This window comes from Eptesicus fuscus, chromosome 3 (genome assembly GCF_027574615.1).
Source record: "Eptesicus fuscus isolate TK198812 chromosome 3, DD_ASM_mEF_20220401, whole genome shotgun sequence".
NCBI lineage: Eukaryota > Metazoa > Chordata > Mammalia > Chiroptera > Vespertilionidae > Eptesicus > Eptesicus fuscus.
In genome coordinates, this window is record NC_072475.1 from 112497895 (window position 1) to 112518630 (window position 20736).

Below are 20736 nucleotides of genomic sequence, written 5' to 3' on the forward strand. Positions count from 1 at the left end.
ATTTAAGCCAGTATGAGAAATGTGATCCAATAGAGACTTATTAAGTCACTATCAGAGACTTTTCTGATAACATCTTTCAAAAGTCTATGTATTACTTTTGTTGCAGTATTTCACTAGCTTAGAACATGGACATAAGTTTTGTATGCTGGAGCAAATATTGAACTACCAAGATAATGGAGGAAGGTAACTATGCCATTTTCTAAATTTTATTTTTTGTTGAATTTCCTAAAGTGTTTATACTCTTATACAAATATAAACAGGTGAAGCATTCTAGATTATGATTTTCATGATAATTTTTTTCTACATTAAAACAGATAATCTAGGCTTTTTTCTATTTACAATGTGACATCCCCATTTCAGGTCCAGTTCCTGTAACATTTTCTCAGGAGTACTGCCCTTTGTGGATATCAGGCTAAACTGGTTGAGCAGTTTTATCACATCTCTTCCTTTGCTTTTCAAGTTTTATATTGGAAAACCAATTCAGGTCAGCAGTTTCAGGGACATTACAGTGATAAGCCTATTCATGCACATGCATTTCCTTTGGTAGTAAAGGAGCAATTAAGATTCGTAAATGCTGAGGTATCCTCAGAACCTAGCAATGTGCCTGGCTATGGGAAGCATTCAGTATCTATTTGTTGAATGAAAGCAGTTTAATTTTTAATCTTTTTAGGACTATTTAGTGTCTGTTCATGGTTGTGATATCTTAATGGAGGACAACACAGTTGTGTAAGTTCTTTTGATAGATTCTGCATTGATTAGTTTACTCAACCAAATTAATTTTTGTTCAGCACTCTCAAAGGAGGTGAAATTTTTTAAATTCTGAAGATATTTTCTAATTGATATTCCTTTGTAACACAAAGGCCCATTTGAAACTCGGTTTAATGTCCAGTCACTATTCTGGTAAACTTGGCAATACATGATATTAGATTTCGGAAACCCTGGAATTAGAGGATGGGACCTGTCAGTGTGCCAGCTGAGTTCCTCTGCGGAGCAGATGGAGGCAGAGGTAAGAGGGAGAGAGGCTCACTGGGTCAGCATCTGTGCAGGAGCAGGCGCTTCTTCCACTACTTCCCAGTCACCTGAGGACATCAACCCTGCGATGCGGACAGAAAGCAGGCAGCGTTGGACAGGAGAGAATGGCACTGAAACAGATGCCCAGCAACAAATGCTTCGGGGTTGGCAGAAAGGTTTTGAACATGACAGTGTTGAGCTGAACTGCACAATGATATCTGCTGCGGGCTATCTCAGAATATGACCTTGTTGTCACTGCTCCAGGTATATTGATATCGTGTCTGTGATATTAAAGGGAAGGTGAGAGCAGAGACTCTGGCACTGGTGCTGGACTTTGTGTGGATACCACCAAAGGTCCTTGGAAAACTAACTACAGAATGTACTCTTAGGAAGAGGGGGAGCTACTCCAACTCACAAATGCCAATATTTCCCAGTGGACCCCAAAGCATATCTGTTTTGGCTACTCAGTGGGAGACCAAGGAGCTCTGACTGTGCTTTAAAGAATCCTGGAAAATACAAATCTGTGTCAGCATTTGCTCCAATTTGCAATCCAGTGCTCTGTCCTTAGGGCAAAAAAGCATTTTAGTATTTCCAATTTAGGGCAGTTTTATAATCATAGCATTGAAATTTTATTTTATATATGTGGAAAATACTCTTGGCTGAAACTTCCTAGTAAACTACTTTAATTCTTGTTTTTAGGTGCCTGATCACAGATGCAAACGTTAAATTAAAGTATCAACATTTAATAACAATAGCTTTGTAGAGGTAAGTGATTTCTCTTAAGTTTTCCTTTCTTTAAAAAATCAATTCTGTTTATTAATAGAAATATTAAAGTTTTATATAAAAATATTCTGGACAATAAGAGACACTTTTATCATAACATGGGTCGTGATACCTATTGTGATGTTAATGACAGCTTCAAACACCTGGGCTACCCGTTCTGCCCCCACCTGGTGCCATTCACCAGAGTTCCCCAGACTTCACACCCTGCTCGGTGCATCTGGGGTGTATGAGTCTGCAAGGGGTCAGACTGTGTGCTCATTACAGCAAGATGGGAGGGAGGCAGTTCTGCCCTTCCAGTCACTTTAGACACTATTGGAATGTTCCAAAAAGCAATATTTTAGGTCCAAAATGTTTTAAAGTTTGGTAAAATAGTTCTTTTGGGTGTTAGTTACACATTGCTCTTCCTCCCAAGGACCTAAAGGTGCTCTCAGTGGTTAGATAACAATCACCATCCTGCACTCCCTATGCTACTTCCTTTCAATCACTGCCAAAGGCCTCTTTGCCAGGCCTGGCTTGCTCAGGCAGGCTTGTGGCCTTAGGATGAGATCTCCCTCTGTGCACAGATCTCTGTCAGGACATTCATCCATTCCCCTACATGGAGGTCCTTAAATTTGGTAGTGACACAGGTTAAATCCTTTTCCAGGCATCTCTTCAACCCTCAAAAAAATAGGCTTGATATGGTAAAGCTCAAGCTTTAAGAAAATCCACTTGATATAAGCCAAACCTCAGGTAAACCTGTGGAGAGGTAATTGGCCAAAAGTAGGAGGAAAGAAAAATATAAAGAAAGTGTAGAAGCTTGATAGTTATTCCTCCAAAATCCATTCCCTCCTTTCGAAATTATGAAGGTTCTGCTGAGCATGAGGCTGCCTAGCCATGAATACATGGCCCTTACTCCCTTGTACCCAGGAGTCACCATGTGGGCTGAGTTCTCACCAACAGAACAGGAGCAAAAGTGGTCTGTGCAATACTAGTGCCATTCACTTAAAATGAAATCTATACTTCCTCTCTCCCCTCATTCCCACTGAGAAACCAAGCTTCAACCAAAGGAAACAAAGATATGGGAAGGAAGGAAGAGAGGGAGGGTAGGAGCAAGGGAGAGAATGGGAAAGAGAGTTGCTTTCTTAAGCACCAGAGTTTATGGATTGAGATGAATACCTACCTACCACAACTGCCTAGTAAGAGACAATGTTAATAATACTGTATTATATACTTGAAAGTTGCTAAGAGAGTAGATAAATGTTCTCCCCCTCCACACACACACACAGTAATTATGTGTTAACTATTAAACCATTTTGTGTTAACTAACTATATTGGGTTGTTAACTAATCATATTGTGGTAATAATTTCTCAATATATGCTTGTATCAAATCATGTTGTAAACCTTTAACTTACACAATGTTATATGTCAATCATATCATAATAAAACTGGAGGGGAAAGAAAGAGACACCACTGCAATCACAATGAGCTAGATCAACAAAAGTGTAAGAACATCTCATGAGAGAAAACCTCTTTCCCTGGAAGTTGAATATATGTGCTATTGATTCTTAAACTCCAATGTGAGTGTGAATCAGCTGAAGAGATTGTTAGCACAGATTCTGAGCTTCATCTGAAAATTCTGATTTTAATTCGTCTTTGGTGGTGGTTTTAGGAGTACATTTCTAAAACACTGTTCTCACCCTCGCTGGTTTGGCTCAGTTCATAGAGCATTAGCCTGAGGACTGAAGGGTCCTGGGTTTGATTCTGGTCAAGGGCACATGCCTGGGTTGTGAGCTCGATCCCCAGTAGGGGGCATGCAGGAGGCAGCTGATCAGTGATTCTCTCTCATCATTGATGTTTCTATCTCTCTCTTTCCCTCTCCCTTTCTCTCTGAAATAAATAAAAATATTTTCTAAATAAATAAATAAATGAATGAATGAATGAATACAATGTAGCAGGATACAAAATCAACGCCAAGAAATCTATGGCCTTTCTATACACCAATAGTGAACTTACAGACAGAGAGACTAAAAAGGCAATCCCATTTACCATCGCACCAAAAAAATTAAGATACCTAGGAATAAACTTAACTAAGGAGGTAAAAGACCTATACACGGAAAACTACAGGACACTGAAAAAAGAGATAGAGGAAGATGTAAACAGATGGAAGAACATACCATGTTCATGGATTGGTAGAATCAACATCATTAAAATGGCCATACTACCCAAAGCAATCTATAGATTCAATGCACTCCCCATTAAAATACCAAAGGCATATTTCACTGACCTTGAAAGAACTCTCCAAAAATTCATCTGGAATAAAAAAAGACCCCGAATAGCCACAGCAATCCTGAGAAAGAAGAATAAAGTAGGAGGGATCTCAATGCCAGATTTCAAGCTGTATTACAAAGCCACTATTCTCAAAACAGCCTGGTACTGGCACAAGAACAGACATATAGATCAATGGAACAGAATAGAGAATCCAGATATTAACCCAAACCACTATGCTCAATTAATATTTGACAAAGGAGGCATGAACATACAATGGAGTCAAGACAGTCTCTTCAATAAATGGTGTTGGGAAAATTGGACAAATACATGCAAAAAAATGAAGCTAGATCACCAACTTACGCCATAAACAAAAATAAACTCAAAATGGATACAGGACTTAAACATAAGAAGGGAAACCATAAAATTACTAGAGGAATCCACAGGCAGCAAAATCTCAGACATATGCCAAAAGAACTTCTTCACCAATACTGCCCCTAGGGCAATGGAAGCTAAAGAGAAAATAAACAAATGGGACTACATCAAAATAAAAAGCTTTTTTACAGCGAAAGAAACTACCAACAAAACAACAAGAAAGCCCACTGCATGGGAGAACATATTTGCAAATGGTATCACTGATAAAGGTTTAATCTCCAACATCTACAGGCAGCTTATACAACTTAATAAAAGGAAGATAAATGATCCAATAAAAAAAATAGGCAACGGGCCTAAATAGAATCTTTTCAAAAGAAGACAGAAGGAAGGCCAAGAGACACATGAAAACATGCTCAAAGTCACTAATTATCCGAGAGATGCAAATCAAAACAACAGTGCGGTACCATCTCACACCTGTCAGAATGGCTATCATCAACAAATCAACAAACAACAAGTGCTGGCGAGGATGCGGAGAAAAAGGAACCCTCGTGCACTGCTGGTGGGAATGCAGACTGGTGCAGCCATTGTGGAGAACAGTATGGAGTTTCCTCAAAAAACTGAAAATGGAACTCCCATTTGACCCAGTAATCCCACTCCTAGGAATATATCCTAAGAAACTGGGAATACCAATAAGAAAGGATATATGCACCCCTACTTTCATTGCAGCACAATTTACAATAGCTAAGATCTGGAAACAGCCTAGGTGCCCATCAGGAGATGACTGGATCAGAAAACTAGTACATCTACACAATGGATTATTATGCTGCCATAAAAAAGAAGGGATTCTTACCATTTGCAGCAACCTGGATGGAATTGGAGAACATTATGCTGAGTGAAATAAGCCAGTCAATGAAAGAAAAATACCACATGATCTCACTCATTTATGGATAATAAAGAACATTATAAACTTGAACAAAAAGATAGATACAGAGGTAGTAAAGTATCAAACAGTCTGTCAAATTACAGCAGGAAGGTTAGGGAAAGGTGGGGAAGATAAGAGATCAACCAAAGGACTTGTATGCATGCATATAAACATAACCAATGGATGCAAAACTCTAGGGGGTGAGGGCATATATGGGAGTGGGGTGGGGGGCAATGGTAAGATATGTACACATATAATACCTTAATAAAAAAAATTGGGAGAAAAAATAAATAAATAAAAGTAACAAGAGTGAAAAAAATAAAAATAAATAAATAAATCACTGCTCTCAGTAACCACAGCTACACCATCTAATACCCAAAAATGTCTGCGGTGGCTAGATTAATATTTCTATAATATTTCTATAGGTGGTTTCAGATGGAACGTGCACTGATTTCTTTTGGGGGTATGTGTATACTCATCATTAAGATTTTTATCTTTATTAGATACAGCCAATGGTTTTCCAAAGCATTCAGCTCTTTGCAACAGGAAACCCACTAAGACTGGCTTCACTATATAAAGTTTCTTGTTCCACATAACAAGACTTTGAGAAAAGGGTTTCCTGGGCAGGAATAGCACCTAAGCAATGTCATGAGGCCCACCCCCATGTATCTTAATGTGCAATCCTTCATCTTCATCCTCATGGTCACTAGGTAGCTGTCAGGAGCCAAGAGTTGGTCAAAGGATTAACTCTGACCTTACTTCAGTAAGTTACTGAAACTAGGCCCACTTCCTCTTGCCTGAGGACAAAGCATTCCTTCTGTAGCCGCCCTTCAACCGCCACACCCTTTATCTATAGTCAGCACCCTTTACGACTTTAGCCGATTATCTAAGTCCACATGACCCATTCAGCCCCCACCCCTCCTAGGCATCTCCCCTTCTAGAAACCACATATAAGGAACACTGTAAGAATAAAATTTCGAGGCTTGATCAGAAATCCTTTTGTCTTGCCTCCATTCTTCTGCGTCCCTTGTCTGTCTCTCATTCTCTTAGGTGCGCCGCCTCGGTACCCTCGTTAGAAGACCCCGCTGGCCGGGGCAGGTAGCAGCTTTCACTGCGAGGTAATCAATCTCATTCCAGGTGGGATGAAAAAGGAAGTGAAGTGTAAGGTCTGACCAGTAGTCCCAGAAACATCATTGTGAAATTTTATAGCATAATTTAAAATGAAAAAACTAAAACAGTGTGAAATCAGTTGGCTTTCTCTAGGTGACCCATCTAGTTATATTTAGACCAAGAGTAAGTCCTTTTAGTCCTTGGGCTGATGCCATTGCTATTGCACCCATCACTTTCTAGCTGTTGGATGGGCTTCTTTGGAACACCAATGATGATAATATTGGTGCCTCTCCATACCCTGAAGGAGAAAGGTTAGGAAAGGGATGGGTCACTGACTCATAAGAATCTTTAAGTGTGGACACCAGACCCGTGGGACATCCTGCTCTATAATCCCATCCTTCTCCATCATCCACAGTATCAGCTCCTGGATACTCAGCATTGAGAGGCCAGAGCATAAAGAAGTCTTGGTGAAGAGCAGTGGTCACAGCTCTGATGACCATTGTGGTGAGTGTGGTGGAGGCTGTCTGATGAAGGGAAAAGGAAGTGAAGGTTTGAAGTGGAGAAAAGAGAATCAAATTAATTTTAAAATATGGAGGTTCTTGCTATCTTTTTCTCAGTTTTGTACATAGACAAATGCAAAGGTCTTATTTGACATCCTATTACTACACAAAAAGAGAAGAGAGCTCATAACTATAATTAAAATTATAGAGATGGCATAAAGCTTTAACCACTACCAAACAGCTGACTGGTTTGACAGAGACCAGTACCGAATTCCTTTTCCTGGTATCAAAAGTGGGTCATGCAGCTCAGCAGGATGAAATAAATTGAGAGGAGCCATGCAGTTAGTCAGAATTCTTCTTGAGAAGCCAAAACACATGCCCTATGTGCAAGGACAGATGGCCTTAGCATGCCTCCATGCTTGTCAGGATGGTGTAATTCAGAGCCAAAGAAGCTGCTGTAGAGCCTAAGACCATCAGAAAACACAGATATTTACATTACGATTCATTAACAGTAGCCAAATTACAGTTATGAAGTAGCAACGAAAATAATTTTATGGTTGGGGGTCACAACAACATGAGGAACTGTATTAAAGGGTCGCGGCATTAGAAAGGTTGAGAACCACTGATAGTCGTTCATAGTCTCAGTGCAGGCATGGGTCTGTGGCTGACGGGGTGGGGGTCAGACCAAAACAAAACAGCAGAAACACCCTGCCCACCTCAGCGGGTGCAGCTGCAGTCCACACAGGCCTGTGCAGTATCTAACTGCCAGTCTCCCGGGTCCTGTGCTGGCACCGCTGCCTCGCTCACCCTCAAGCCCCCCTGAGTCCTGACAACGAAGTGTGTAGGGCATCCTGCAGGAGTTGTGCTATTCTAGGTGCTTTTGCCCAAAGACACCCTTTGGGATGAATTCAGAGCCACATCTCACTTCCCATGAGACTGGAAGAACCATGTAAAAGTAATTCAACAAAAGCTTTCCACATCTCTGTTTATTCTTTTGAATCCATAAAATAACCTTTAAAAAAGCATCCGGGCCACCTAAGAGAGAATGTACTTTCTGGCCAGAGCATGCAGGATTCTTTTACCCAACAGGTTAAAGGAAGCAGAGAGCTGGCACAGTGGAAATGGCCCTGGTGCCCTATGAGGAGACATGGGAATGGGGTTGCAGAAATTCCACAAGCCTTTTGCCACCTTCTCCTTCGCAAACCACACCATCCAGATCCCCCAGGACTGGAGGCAACTGGGAGTCGCAGCCGTGGTTTGGGACACAGCAAGCAAATGCTGGGGGGCCTCTGAAAACATCTGCAATTGATTATAAGACTGGTCTTTATTTAAAAAGAAATAAAAGAACAGCTTTGTTGAGATATAATTCATATATTGTACATATCACCTAAAGTGTGCAATGAACTGGTTTTTTAAAGTAAATTCAGAATGGTACAACCATCATCATGCTCAATTTCTAAATATTTTCACGACCCCAATCCCCTCCAAAAAAAACTTCTACCCACTAGAATCACTTTCCTGATCATCTTCCCCAAAATAGATTGCATTTTAAGGATGGGTAAAGGAAAGTTGAGGCAAGTTAAAATACTGCACAAAGGATATTGTAAAATGACAAAGCCCCCAGTGAAGATCATGTGTTTTCTTTTTTAAAAAATATTTTTTTATTGATTTCAGAGAGAAAGGGAGAGCGAGAGATAGAAACATCAATGATAAGAATCACTGATAAGCTGCCTAGCACAGGAACCCTACTGGGGATGGAGCCTGCAACCCAAGCATGTGCCCCTGACCAGAATCAAACCTGGGATCCTTCAGTCCACAGGCCGCTGCTCTCTACAATTAAGCCAAACTGGCCAGGGCCATGTGTTTTCTTTAAGTTCTGCGTGGTTGTAATGGTCCCCAAACCTATACTAATAAAAGGGTAATATGCTAATTAGAGTGGACGTTTTCTGGAAGTCCTTCCAGACAAAGCTGCAGTGGCAGCAAGGGCCTAGGCTCAGGCAGCTGTGGGCGGCTGTGAAGCGCTGAGGCTCAGGCTGGCAGTGGCAGCAACAGCAGGGTAATGGGGGCGGTGCCTTCCCCTGATCCACCAGGTCACCTCCCCGTAAATTTTAGAGATTAAACCCCTATCTGAGATAGCATTGGCAAATATGATCTCCCATGCAGTGGGATTTCTTGTTGTTTTGTTGATGGTTTCTTTTGCTGTGCAGAAGCTTTTTATTTTGATGTAGTCCCACTTGTTTATTTTCTCCTTAGTTTCCATTGCCCTAGGAGCTGTATTGGTAAAGATATTCCTATGACATATGTTTGATATTTTGCTGCCTATGGAGTCTTTTAAGATTTTTATGGTTTTCTACCTTACATTTAAGTCCTTTAACCATTTTCATTTTATTTTTGTATATGGTGTAAGTTGGTGATCTAGTTTCATTTTTTTTTTGCATGTATCTTTCCAATTCTCCCAGCAACATTTATTAAAGAGTCTCTCTTGACTCCATTGTGCACGCTTACCTCCTTTGTCAAATATTAATTGAGCATAATGACTTGGGCCAATCTCTGGGTTCTCTGTTCCGTTCCATTGGTCTGTATGTCTGTTCTTGTGTCAGTACCAGGCAGTTTTGAGAACCGTGGCTTTGTAGCATAACTTGATATCTGGTATTGTGATCCCTCCAACTTTGTTCTTCTTTCTCAGGATTGCTGTGGCTATTTGGGGGTCTATTTTTATTCCAGATGAATTTTTGGAGAGTTTGTACTAGGTCTGTGAAATATGCCATTGGTATTTTTATGGGGATTGCATTGAATTTATAAATTGCTTTCAGTAGTATGGACATTTTAATGATGTTGATTCTACCAATCCATGAACACGGTATGTTCTTCCATTTGTTTATGTCTTCCTCTATCTCTTTTTTCATAGCAGCACAATTTATAATAGCTAAGATTTGGAAACAGCCTAAATGCCCATCAGTAGATGAGTGGATTAAAAAACTGTGGTACATCTACACAATGGAATACTATGCTGCTATATAAAAGAAGGAACTTTTACCATTTGCAACAGCATGGATGGACCTGGAGAGCATTATGCTAAGCGAAATAAGCCAGCCAGAGAAAGATAAATATCACATGATCTCACTCATATGTGGGATATAATGAACAACATAAACTGATGAACAAAAATAGATTCAGAGACAAAGAAACACTGAACAGACCATCCAACCTCTGAGAGAAGGCAGGGGAGGGGGGCGTTGTAAGAGATCAATCAAAGGACTTGTATGCATTCATATTAGTATAGCCAATGGACACGGCCACTGGGGCGGTGGGGGCTTGTTCTGGGAGATGGGAGTGGCGGAGGAGGTCAATTGGGGGAAAAAGGAGACATATGTAATTCTTTAAACAATAACAAATAAAAATAAAACAAACAATATGTATAGTATTATCTCATGTGAAAAACTAAAAAAAAAAAAACACAACACCTTATTACCTATAGTTATTAAAATGTTATGATCAGATGCTATTCAGCATCACTCAATATGCTTTCCTTTCATATCATTATTTGTATTAGTGAAAGCCATTTAAAAATGAAATCCCATTTCAATTTATCTTTGTCTTTAAATTGTTAGTCTAATCTAAGAAGAACAAAAAAGCTTAATCCCCTTACAAATGAAAATTGCCTTCCTGTGTTCTGAACTAATTTAATCTAAATTGTTAGCTCTGCAGAAGGTACATTCAGAAGAGAGAAATCTCATCCCAAGAGCTATAGGGGTAACAGGTTTGTCTTACTTGTGCCCTAATTTGTGAAGACTATGAAACTCTAGACTTGACCACTCATAGCTCACAGCCAGAAGCAGGCCTCTTTGTTCAATATATTCTGCAGTGTCAAAACAATGGGACAATAAGTTCAACCCAAGAAGGTGTCCAGGACAAATACAGACTAAATGCCAGAGCTAAGAGAAACCTTTAGGAATGGGAAGGGAGTAGCTGTTCAATATCATGCAAGTGCCTGGAGTTGAAGTCTGGGAGGCAGGAGGAAGGGAACTTGCACTGCGTGGATAGCACTTTCACTTTGCCAGCTTGTGAAGGGAAAGGCAGCTTACATTGCAAACTGATCCTAGTCCTAAGTGTGAGTCTGTTAGTCCTACATACAAATGGCTGAAATCTATTTACCAGTAGTTATGGGTTTTAGACTCACATCAGCAAAAATAAACACATAGCCATTAAATTTTTATGTTTGGAGAAAAATACAGTAAAACCTTGATGTAACAGACTAATTTGGGTGAGGGTTGTCAAATAAAGTTGAAAGTCCATTATATAATAAAGTAGGCTTTCCTAATGCATATGTTAAAAACTTAACAAATTGGTGTCGGGTTACACTGGCTCAGCCCGCCCCAGAGTGACATCCACGTGCGACTGGCCCAGGCTCTGATTCTGAGCGAGACCGACTCCGCCTGGGCTGGAGGAACTGGGTGCTCCTGCCCTCTCTCCCCTCACGCCATAGGACTAGTCTCAGAGCTCCGTGTCCAGCATCTCCCAGTGCCGACTCATTGCCTATAGAAGAAATAGTCAAGTTAATGAAACTCAATGTAATGGGTTCACCAAGCTAGCTGTAGTTCTTGACAGAAAATAAATGATAAAATCTCTTTATGTTATCGGAGAGAGAGAACTACATAACCAGACACCCGGAGAAGAGAGACCATGGGGAGACAAAGAAACAGCCCGCATATGAAAGAAAAGCAGGCATCATCAGAAAAGGAAGTAAACAAAATAGAGGCAAACAACCTGTCAGAGAAAGAATTCAGAGTAATGGTCATAAGGTGACTGAAAAGAATGGAAGACAAATTCGACAATATGAGTAAGAACCAAGAGGAAATGAAGAAGAACCAAGAAGAAATAAAAAATGACATTGCTGCTGTAAAGAACTCAATAGGAAGCATCAAGAGTAGACTAGAAGGAGCAGAGGACTGCATCAGTGAGCTAGAAGACAAGGTAGGAAAAAATAACCAAGTAGAGCAGCTTCTAGAAAAAAATATATTAAAAAGCAGGAGGAAAGCCTAAGGTAAGGTGACCAGACATCCCGCTTTAGGCGGGACAGTCCCAATTTTTAACAGTTTGTCCCACATCCCACGGCGTTTTAAAAAAGTTCCGATTTTTGGAAAGAATGCACGACAACCTAGGAAACGGTGGGAGAACGGGGAGGGAATATATGGTTTTTGGCGGCCATGTGGCTATTTAGCCAGGACATGAGATTTATATTACTTTTGTTAATTTTATAATGTTAAACTTTAATAATAACAAATAATTGTTGAGAACTGATTATAGAGAACTGCTTACAAAGTTTCATTGTCGATCAGTTGTTAGAATTCGACCACCATTGTTTGGACTTAATGAACAATGGCATTTTTTGGGATTGGCAATGACGAAAACATTTTGTAACTGTCTCTCAGATGATACACTTCGTACTGCATGCTAGTAAGCTAGTTAAACAAGTGATGTCATTACAAATCAGCTATTCAGATAATTTAGGTAAGTAATTTATTTATTTATTTCATAAATACATACATTTTCTTGAATTTAGCAGACAGTACTCGTATTATTTATATTTTATAGTGGCGGCAAAAAGTCTAGCACCGGCCTTGAAAGTGACACTTACGACTTATGTTACGGCAAATTCAGAGGAAAAATAATACAAGTTAGTATTGTTATTATTTAGAAAGAAATATAGGATTTAAATAATTTTTAAATTTATAACAATCAAATTAACTTAATTTATAAACTAACAATAAAATATGTTCATGTAATTATGTACCTACTTACTGTGTTTTTAAGCAATAGGTATATAATAATTTATAATATAATTTTAATTTTTTTTTTTTTAGATTTTTAACATAATGAGTAAGAAAATAGGATGAAAATTCAGTGATGATCTAAGAAGTGAATTTCCTTTTATTATAAAAACCAAAAGTGATTACAATATAGACCAAATTTTTAATCCAGAACCCCCTCCCCGGGCCGAAACCGGTTTGGCTCAGTGGATAGAGCGTCAGCCTGCGGACTCAAGGGTCCCACGTTCGATTCTGGTCAAGGGCATGTACCTTGGTTGCGGGCACATCCCCAGTAGGGGTTGTGCAAGAAGCAGCTGATCGATGTTTCTCTCTCATCGATGTTTCTAACTCTCTATCCCTCACTCTTCCTCTCTGTAAAAAAATCAATAAAATATATTTTTTTAAAAAGAACTCCCCCCCTCGCCTCCCCCCCCCCCCCCCCCCCCCCCCCGTCAATGGTGTCCCACTTTACCAATGTTAAAATCTGGTCACCTTAGCCTAAGGGAACTTTGGGACAACACAAAACAAAACAACATCTGCATAATAGGGCTTCCAGCAGGAAAGGAAACTGAGCAAGGAATAGAAAACCTGTTTGAAGAAATAATAACAGAAAACTTCCCTGATATAGGGAAGAAAAAACCCTACACAAACCCAAGAAGCTCACAGAGTCCCAAGCAAAATGAACACCAAAAGACCGACACCAAGGCATATTATAATTAAATTGACAAACAGCAACAACAAAGTAAGAATCTTAAAAGTGGCCAGAGAGAGACAGAAAGTTACCTAAAAAGGAACCCCCATCAGACTAGCAACTAATTTCTCAACAGAAACTCATCAGACCAGAAGGGAATGGAATGAAATATACAAAGTCATGCAAAGGAAGGGTCTGAATCCAAGAATACTGTACCCAGCACGGCTATCAATAAAAATTGAAGGTGAAATCAGGAGCTTCACAAACAAAAAAGGACTAAGGGAATTTATTACCACCAAACCAGCAATGCAAGAACTGTTAAAGGGTCTTCTGTAAAAAAAAGAAATAGGAAGCTAAGAAGGAACACAGGGGTAAGGAATAAAAATGACAACAAATAAGTACCTACCAATAATAACTTTAAATGTAAATGGATTAAATGCCCCAATAAAAAGACACAAGGTAACGGATTGGATAAGAAAACAAGACCCAAATATCTGCTGTCTACAAGAAACCCACCTCAGAAAAAAAGATGCACACAGACTGAAGGTGAAGAGATGGAAAAAGGTTTTCCAGGAGAATGGAAATGAAAAAAAAGCTGAGGTAGCAATACTTATATCTGACAAATTAGATCTCAAAGTGAAGGACATAACAAGAGATAAGGAAGGCCACGTCATAATACTGAAGGGAGCAATCCAACAAGAAGTAATAACTCTGGTAAACATATATGCACCCAATACAGGAGAACCCAACTACGTAAAAAAACTCCTGGAGGATATCAAGGGAGAGATTAATAGCAATACAATCATAGTAGGAGACTTTAATACCCCACTATCACCATTGGACAAATCCTCTAAACAAAAAATCAGCAAAGAAACATCAATCCTAAATGACTCACTAGACCAGATAGAATTAATTGACATCATCAGAACATTTCACCCCAAAGCCACAGAATATACATTCTTCTCAAGTGCACATGGGTCATTTTCAAAGATACACCATATGTTGGGTAATAGGCAAAGTCTCTTCAAATTCAAGAAGATAGAAATCATATCAAACATCTTCTCAGATCACAGTGGCATAAAATTGGAAATCAACTACAATAAAAACAATCCAAAAAAATCAAACACATTGAGATTAAACAGCATGCTATTAAACAATGACTGAGTTACCAGAGAGATCAAGGAAGATGTAAAAAAACATCATGGCAACAAATGACAATGAAAACACAACAATCCAAAATCTATGGGACACAGCGAAAGGAGTCTTCAGAGGGAAGTTCATAGCTCTACAAGCCTACTGCAAAAAAAACACACAAAAAAAAAACAAGAAACAATGGTAATAAATAACCTAAACCTACAATTCAAAGAGTTAGAAAGAGAGTAACAAGAAAAGCCCAGTGAAAGCAGAAGGAAGGAAATAATAAAGATCAGAGCGGAGATAAATGACATAGAGACCAAAGAAACAATACAAAAGATCAACAAAACCAAGAACTGGTTCTTTGAAAGGATAAATAAGATTGATGAACCTCTAGCCAGGCTCACCAAGAAGCAAAGAGAGAGGACCCAAATAAACAAAATCAGAAATGAAAGAGGTGAAATAACAATAGACACCACTGAAATACAAAGGATTGTTAAAAAAATACTATGAACAACTCGATTCCAACAAACTGGACAACCTGGAGGAAATGGACATATTGCTAGAAAAATATAACTTTCCAAAACTCAATCAGGAAGAATCTAAACAGCTCAATAGGCCAGTAACTATGGACGAAACTGAAGCAGTCATCAAAAAGCTTCCAGCAAACAAAAGCCCAGGGCCAGACAGCTTCACAGGGGAGTTTTACCAAACATTCAAGGAAGAACTAAAACCTATCCTCCTCAGACTATTCCAAAAAATTCAAGAGGAAGGAACACTTCCAAGCTCCTTCTATGAAGCCAGCATCACCCTAATACCAAAACCAGATAAAGACAATACAATGAAAGAGAATTACAGGCCAATATCCCTCATGAACATAGATGCCAAAATCCTCAACAAAATTCTAGCAAATCAGATCCAGCAGTACATCAGAAAGATCATACACCATGACCAAGGAGGATTTATCCCAGGAATGCAAGGATGGTACAATATCCACAAATCAATGAACGTGATACATCACATAAACAAATTGAGAGATAAAAATCACACAGTCATATCAATTGATGCAGAAAAAGCATTTGACAAAATCCAACACCTTTTCTTGATAAAAACTCTCAACAAGGTGAGAATAGAAGGATCATACCTCAACATAATAAAAGCTATATATGATAAACTCACAGCTAACATCATACTCAATGGGCAAAAACTAAAACCATTTCCCCTAAGAACAGGAACAAGACAGGGATGCCCACTCTTACCACTCCTGTTCGACATAATACTGGAAGTATTAGCCATTGCAATTAGACAAGAAGAAAAAATAAAAGGCATCCAAATTGGAAAAGAAGAAGTAAAGCTGTCCTTATTTGCAAATGACATGATATTGTACTTAAAAAACCGAAAAGACTCCATCAAAAAACTAATAGACTTAATAAATGAATTCGGCAATGTAGCAGGATACAAAGTTAACGCCAAGAAATCTATGGCATTTCTATACACCAATAGTGAACTTACAGAAGGAGAGACTAAAAAATCAATCCCATTTACCATCACCCCAAAAAAATTAAGATACCTAGGAATAAACTTAACTAAGGAGGTAAAAGACCTGTACACGGAAAACTACCGGACACTGAAAAAAGTGATAGAGGAAGAAGTAAACAGATGGAAGAACATATCATGTTCATGGATTGGTAGAATCAACATCATTAAAATGTCCATACTACCCAAAGCAATCTATAGATTCAATGCACTCCCAATTAAAATACCAACGGCATATTCACAGACCTGGAAAAAAACTCTCCAAAAATTAATCTAGAATAAAAAAAGACCCGGAATAGCCACAGCAATCCTGAGAAAGAAGAATAAAGTAGGACGAAACCGGTTTGGCTCAGTGGATAGAGCGTCGGCCTGCAGACTGAAGGGTCCCAGGTTCGATTCCGGTCAAGGGCATGTACATTGGTTGCGGGCACATCCCCGGTAGGGGGTGTGCAGGAGGCAGCTGGTCGATGTTTCTCTCTCATCGATGTTTCTAACTCTCTATCCCTCTCCCTTCCTCTCTGTAAGAAATCAATAAAATATATTAAATAAAAATAAAAAAAAGAATAAAGTAGGAGGGATCTCAATACCAGATTTCAAGCTGTATTACAAAGTCACTGTTCTCAAAACTCCCTGGTACTGGCACAAGAGCAGACATATAGACCAATGGAATAGAATAGAGAATCCAGATATCGACCCAAAGCACTATGGTCACTTAACATTTGACAAAGGAGGCATGAACATACAATGGAGTCAAGACAGTCTCTTCAATAAATGGTGTTGGGAAAATTGGACAGATACATGGAAAAAAATGAAACTAGACCACCAACTTACACCGTACACAAAAATAAACTCAAAATGGATAAAGGACTTAAACATAAGATGGGAAACCATAAAATTACTAGAGGAATCCACAGGCAGCAAAATCTCAGACATATGCCGAAGGAACTTCTTCACTGATACTGCTCTTGGACAATGGAAGCTAAAGAGAAAATAAACAAATGGGACTACATCAAAATAAAAAGCTTTTGCACAGCAAAAGAAACCATCAACAAAACAAGAAAGCCCACTGTATGGGAGAACATATTTGCAAATGTTATCACTGATAAAAGTTTAATCTCCAACATCTATAGGCAACTTATACAACTTAATAAAAGGAAGATAAATGATCCAAAAAAAAAAAAAATGGGCAACGGACCTAAATAGAATCTTTTTGAAAGAATACAGAAGGCCAAGAGACACATGAAAATATGCTCAAAGTCACTAATTATCCGAGAGATGTAAATCAAAACGACAATGCGGTACCATCTCACACCTGTCAGAATGGCTATCATCAACAAATCAACAAACGACAAGTGCTGGCGAGGATGTGGAGAAAAAGGAACCCTCGTGCACTGCTGGTGGGAATGCAGACTGGTACAGCCACTGTGGAGAACAGTATGTTGTTTCCTCAAAAACCTAAAAATGGAACTCCTATATGACCCAGTAATCCCACTCGTAGGAATATATCCTAAGAAATTGGAAACACCAATAAGAAAGGATATATGCACCCCTATGTTCATAGCAGCACAATTTACAATAGCTAAGATTTGGAAACAGCCTAGGTGCCTGTTAGCAGACGACTGTTTCAGAAAACTATGGTACATCTACACAATGGAATACTATGCTGCCATAAAAAAGAAGGAATTCTTACCATTTGCAGCAACCTGGATGGAACTGGAGAGCATTATGCTAAGTGAAATAAGCCAGTCAATGAAAGAAAAACACCGCATGATCTCACTCATTTGTGGATAATAAAGAACATTATAAACTGATGAACAAAAAGATAGATACAGAGGCAATAAAGCATCAAACAGATGGTCAAATTACAGCGGGAAGCTTAGGGAGAGGTGGGGGAGATTAGAGATCAACTGAAGGACTTGTATGCCTGCATATAAGCATAACCAATGGACGCAAGACACTGGGGGGTGAGGGCATGTATGAGGGTGGGGGACAATGGGAATATATGTACACATGTAATACCTTAATAAAAAATGGAAAAAAATAAAGAAAAAACTTAACAAATTGAACTAAAACTACTTAAGAATAACAGTTAATTAATAAGAAAAAATAACCTGTTAATTTAATTATAAGCAAATCTTGGTTAAAAGTGTTTTATTCAAAGAAGAACTAAAACCTATCCTTCTCAGACTATTCCAAGAAATTCAAGAGAAAGGCACACTTCCAAGCTCTTTCTATGAAGCCAGTATTACCCTAATCCCAAAACCAGATAAAGACAATAGAAAGAAAGAGAATTACAGGCCAATATCCCTCATGAACATAGATGCCAAAATCATTAACAAAATTCTAGCAAATAGGATCCTGCATTATATTAAAGGTCATACACCATGACCAAGTGGGATTTATTCCAGGAAAGAAAGGCTGGTACAATATCCACAAATCAAACATGATACAGCAAATTGAGAGACAAAAATCACATAATCATATCCATTGATGCAGAAAAAAGCATTTGACAAAATCCAACACCCTTTCTTGATAAGAACTCTCAGCAAAGTGGGAATAGAGAGGTCATACCTCAACATAATAAAAGCCTTATATGACAAACCAACAGCCAGCATCATACTCAATGGGCAAAAACTAAAACCATTTCCACTAAGAACAGGAACAAGATAGGGATGCCCACTTTCACCACTTCTGTTCAACATAGTACTAGAAGTGCTAGCCACAGCGATCAGACAAGAAGAAGAAATAAAAGGCATCCAAACTGGAAAAGAAGAAGTAAAATTGTCATTATTCACAGATGACATGATATTTGTACACAGAAAACCCCAAAGACTTTATGAAAAAACTACTAGACTTAATAAATGAATTTGGCAATGTAGCAGGATACAAAATTAACCCCCAGAAATCTATTCCTTTCTTTTTTTAATTGTCAATAATGTTATTTTATTCATTTATTTATTTATTTTGAGTATGCCACCAATTTATTTATTTATTTATTTATTTATTTTTAGTTTGTATTTTATTTTATTTTTTTATGTTTTTTCAATTTTTTTTATTAAGGTATTATATGTCTACATATCTTACCATTGCCCCCCCCCCATCTATTCCTTTCTTAAACACCAATAATGAACTCACAGAAAGAGAAACTTTAAAAATTCCACTTACCATTGCAACAAAATAATTAAGAGACCTAGGAATAAATTTAATGTAGGAGGTAAAGGACCTGTACTCAGAAAATTACAGGATGCTAAAAAAAGAGATAGAGGAAGACTTAAACAAATGGAAGAATATACTGTGTTAATGGATTGGTAGAATCAGCATTATTAAAAGGTCCAGACTACCCAAAGGAACCTATAGATTTAATGCAATCCACATTAATTACCAACAGCATATTCACAGGCCTAGAGCAAACTCTCCAAAAATTCATCTGGAATATAAAAAGACCCTGAATAGCTACAGCAATCTTGAGAATGAAGAACAAAGTTTGAAGAATCACAATACCAGATATCAAGCTGTGCTACAAAGCCTCGGTTCTCAAAACTGCCTGGTACTGGCATAAGAACAGACATGTAGACCAATGGAACAGAACAGAGAACCCAGAGATCCACCCAAGCCATTATGCTCAATTAATATTTGAGAAAGGAGGCAAGAACATAAAATGGAGTCAAGACAGTCTCTTCAATAAACAGTGTTGAGAAAATTGGACAGATACATGCAAAAAAATAAAACTAGACCACCAACTTACACCATACACAAAAATAAACTCAAAATAGTTAAAGAACTTAAATGTAAGGTGGGAAACCATAAAAATCCTAGAAGAAGCCATAGGCAGCAACATCACAGACATTTGTTGTAGCATTATCTTTACTGATACAGCTCCTAGGGCAATGGGAACTAAAGAGAAAATAAAAAAAGTGGGACTACATCAAAATAAAAAGCTTCTGCACAGCAAAAGAAACCATCAACAAAACAACAAGAAATCCCACTGCATGGGAGACATATTTGCCAATGTTATCTCTGATAAGGGTTTAATCTCCAACATTTACAGGGAACTCATACAACTTAACAAAAGGTAGATAAACAATCCAATCAAAAATGCACAAAGGACTTAGACACTTTTTGAAAGAAGATATACAGAAGGCCAAGAGATATATGAAAACATGCTCAAAGTCACTAATCATCCAAGAGATGCAAATCAAAGGGACAATAAGGTACCATCTCACACCTGTCAGAATGGCTATCATCAACAAATCAACAAATGACAAGTGCTTGCGAGGATGCTGAGAAAAAGGAACCCTCTTTCACTGCTGGTGGGAATACAGACTGGTGCAGCCACTGTGGAGAACACTATGGAGTTTCCTCAAAAAATTAAAAATGGAACTTCCATTTGACCCAGTAATCCCACTTCTAGGAATATATCCCAAGAAAACAGAAACACCAGTCAGAAAGGATATATATCACATGATCTCATTCACTTGTGGAATATAATGAACAATATAAACTGATGAACAAAAATAGATCCAGAGTCATAGAAGCATCAAACAGACTGTCCAACCTATGAGGGAAAGCAGGGGGTGCGGGGGTAAGAGATCAACCAAAGAACTTGTATGCATTCATAT

The 20736-nt window shown here is 38.5% G+C and overlaps 1 pseudogene; it reads left to right on the forward strand.

Annotated features, from left to right (window-relative positions):
* The first annotated feature begins 1136 nt into the window (after positions 1-1136).
* LOC114229500 (S-formylglutathione hydrolase-like) lies at positions 1137-1597 on the forward strand (annotated as a pseudogene).
* Positions 1598-20736: the final 19139 nt, after the last annotated feature.